The following is a 3,714-nucleotide window of genomic DNA, read 5'->3' on the forward strand; positions in this document are numbered from 1 at the left end:
AGTATGTTTACACGGCGTTTTAAATCATGGCGGGTGAGGGCGTTTTCATACGCGTTTGGCCAATCAATGTCTACGTACGTCACGATTAGTACCAGTTGTGCTGGTTAGACCCTGCTACGGAGTGGGAGCTAAGTTGGTTCTCGAAAAAGGCAGTCCGGTACTAAAATCGCACCCAGTTCCGGCGGTGCGAAAATTCCAAAAAGTGGGTAGTTCCACAATTAGTTACATTTACATTTACATTTACATTTAGTCATTTAGCAGACGCTTTTATCCAAAGCGACTTACAATTGGAGGATACATAAAGCGATTCTTCTTAAAGAGGCAAACAGACACAGGAAGTGGTTGTAATACCAAGTTCTTAGACATTGTTCAAATAAGTACAAGCTAGAAAGAGAAGGAATAAATAAAGAGAGAGAGTTTTTTATTTTTTTTTTTTTATTTTTTATTGATGAAGTCAAGTAGCTTCGAAAGAGATGGGTTTTCAGCTGTCGCTTGAAAATTGAAAGATCACAAACATCACTCAAAAAAAAAATAAAAGCTCTAAAATGCTATGAAACACACACATGAAGAATCAGCGTATGAATCTCAACAACGGTGACAATCAAAAAAATTAATAAACAGATCAACTCTGAACATCACAAAACACGCTACTAAAACTCAACACAAAAATAAAAGCACCTAGTAAGAATTAAAGAAAATAAGTGGACAATTCAACGGCATAATTTATTCATGCCGCAATGCATGCTGGGAGTCATGGATGAGTTTTTTCCTGTGCTGGTACCCAGCATGCATTGCAGCATGAAGCTTTTGATTGTCACCATTGTTGAGATTCATGTGCTGATTCTTGATGTCTCTGTGTGTCTAAGAGATGCCATAGTTTTTAAAGGCTTTGAACATAAGAAGTTTTCAAAATCCATCATAATTGTCTATCATCTGAACTTGCAGTGTCTTATAGCTATCTTAAATAGCATGAAACAAGTGAAAACCCACACTATAGCTTTAAAGATCAGTGAATCAGGCCACAAAATGATTATTACACCATCATCAATAATTACCCAGAACCATTTAAGCATAACATTTCTAAGCTTTTATTGCTATAACAAATGTGCTTTACAAACACAGCTACAACAACCAGACAAGCTAGCATTAAAAAGTGAAGGGTCAAGAGCCCAACTAAAGCAAACACTGATCGCCACGATGGTGAGGTCAAACAAAACGTGTTCAATAAAACATCTAAACCTCTGTTAATTCTCAAATAATTTGTGTAGATATATGACAGAAATAAAGTCAGACTGTAATGCTGTGTGTGGAGTTGTTTGATCATGTTCTGCTGTCTTATTTCAGTTGATTTCATCTAAGGCTGTGGCTGAAGTCAGTTGTAGTTTCATTTCTCGCTCTTTTCTTCAGTAATTTTGCTTGTTAACAGCAGCTGTTCATCACTGTCTGAATTCACTCATTAATGTTCATTTTCTCTGTCAGATGGACTGTATTAGTAAACTCATGTAGGGAATAGTGAATGAGGGTGTAGGCTGTGATTTGAAACACAGCCTCTGAGTGTCGAATCTGAACGCTGTTACTACAAGGACTGCAGAAGGCTACTTTCTCGAAAATAACAAATATTACCCAGAAAACATTGTTTATTTTACGGGATTGTACCGTTGTAATGAAAAAACAGGATGTTACTGTCAGAATATGGCCGTTTTTTTACAGCAATTTTTTATAGTGTGCGTCATGTCAAGAAACAAGGCGTTTTGTTGGTTGCTTGGTTTCTCTGAGCAGAGTAATCAGGCCCACAGTGAAATCTCATTGGTCTGGCAATGCGTCCCACATAGTGAAAATTCTACTTCAAATATCTTCTAATTGGCTGTGGTTTTATTGCTTTCAGTTTTGTGCAGCATTTTCACCTTCGGCGTGGACAGAAAAATTGGAAAGCGTGTGTAATTATCGGCTAGATCAAGGGTGGAGCGGTGTTTAAAGCTGTAGAGCACTTGTCTCCGCTTCCACCTCCCCTGCCCCTATAGATGAAATCTATCCGTGGGCCCATGTGTGACAGTGCATTCTTTGATTCCATCTGCCTTTAGAGCGAGAGAGCCTGTGACTTTATTGTGGTGACTGGTTGGGAAAAACCTGCCATTTCTAATAACACTGGCTTGAAGCAGTTCGGACTTTGAGCATGTCAAGTCCCATCTGAAAGAGATTTGGGAACCCTCAGCATGAATAAAAACATACAAATGGATTTAATCAGTTTGAAAAGAGCTCGGAAGAGCTGCTGTTGGCCCTCGCCGCTCATATCAGTGCAGCGTAAGACAGTGCAAGACTGAGATGGACGGTGGAGATGGACTTGCTTCACCAGTCATGCTTTAACCCTATAAAGCCTATTGTGTCATATTCAATACATGAATTTCTAATCCTCGAAATTATTAACATGATCAAAACTGCTAAAAAACCTGTTGCACACAATCTACAACATGCCTTCTGACTTCTGATTGATGGTGCAGTACATACTTTTTAGCAAGTAAATGGCTGTCAAGTGTGAAAACTTCTAAAAATGTCCCCTTTCAGGTAATGGTACACATCTTTTTGCTGTGAAATCTTTAATGATATAAAGTATGAATAACTTTTATTGTTACTTTTTAACATTTCAAGATGAACATTTACTGGACTGGGGCAACTTAGCATTGCTTGATTATTAATTTTGACCACCACAATCAAAATTACAGAGCTTTGATATTTGATATTCTGATATTTAAACTAAGCATTTAAAGTGCCCCTATTATGCCAATTCGAATATTGCCTTTCATTCAGTGTGTGCATGTAGCTGTATGTGAATGCAAACGATCTGCAAAGTTGTAAGGCCAAAAGTGCACAATAAATAAAGTTATTTGTTTCCCAAAAGAAAGAATCAACTCTGAACAGTTTAAACGAGTCGTTAGTAATTCGAATCCCACATCAGTGACTGCTACATGTCACAGGGCAACAGATTTGCATAATGCCCGCCTATGTTCTCTGTTGGCCGGCCGCGAACTTGACCCCGCCCACAAACACGTCATTGTACTGACAACTGCTTCTCTAATCTCAGGGATTTCAGTGCGGGATTCACAAAATGCTTGCTCTTGAAAGATGGTTCAGTACCCAGTTTATTTGGACCAGCTGGTTCCACTGAATCACAACATGTAAGTATGATAAATAATAGATGTTTATATTTTCTATCGAGCGTTCAAAATACGGAACTATGACAGTGGACGTATGGTTTTCAACACACGCTGTACGCAGTAGACCAATCACAACAGACTGGGCCATCTGACCAATCAGAGCAGAGTAGGCTCACGGAAAGGAGGGGTTGAATCGTTTTGAGAATCATTTGAAATTGAGGTGATATTAAATGCATATTTTAAAAAAACGAAAGCGTTGTTTGACCTTGCATGAATGTAAACCTATTGTAGGAGACTCCCAAAACAATGTTAGGAACCTTAGAAATGGTATAATAGGGGCACTTTAAATATCTTTGTATGGTATACTCTTTGATTTACATTACAAGCAGACTTTCATCTTAATTTTGTGCCGTATAAATAACAACAACTGCACCAACTTTCGGATTTTTGCTCAGTTTGGGCCCTTGAATAAAATGGAGCTCTATATACTCTCTATGTCATACTATATGGGCCATAAAACTTGTATCAAATAGGATACAAAACATAAAAACACATACAGACT

The 3,714-nt window shown here is 38.1% G+C and overlaps 1 protein-coding gene across 1 annotated transcript in view; it reads left to right on the plus strand.

Annotated features, from left to right (window-relative positions):
- Positions 1–3,714, plus strand: part of ldah (lipid droplet associated hydrolase) — a 50,628-nt gene that overhangs the window by 14,225 nt on the left and 32,689 nt on the right. The gene's annotated exons all lie outside the window — the stretch shown is intronic.

This window comes from Sinocyclocheilus anshuiensis, unplaced genomic scaffold (assembly GCF_001515605.1).
Source record: "Sinocyclocheilus anshuiensis isolate Anshui unplaced genomic scaffold, SAMN03320099.WGS_v1.1 scaffold544, whole genome shotgun sequence".
In the NCBI taxonomy this organism is placed as follows: Eukaryota; Metazoa; Chordata; class Actinopteri; order Cypriniformes; family Cyprinidae; genus Sinocyclocheilus; species Sinocyclocheilus anshuiensis.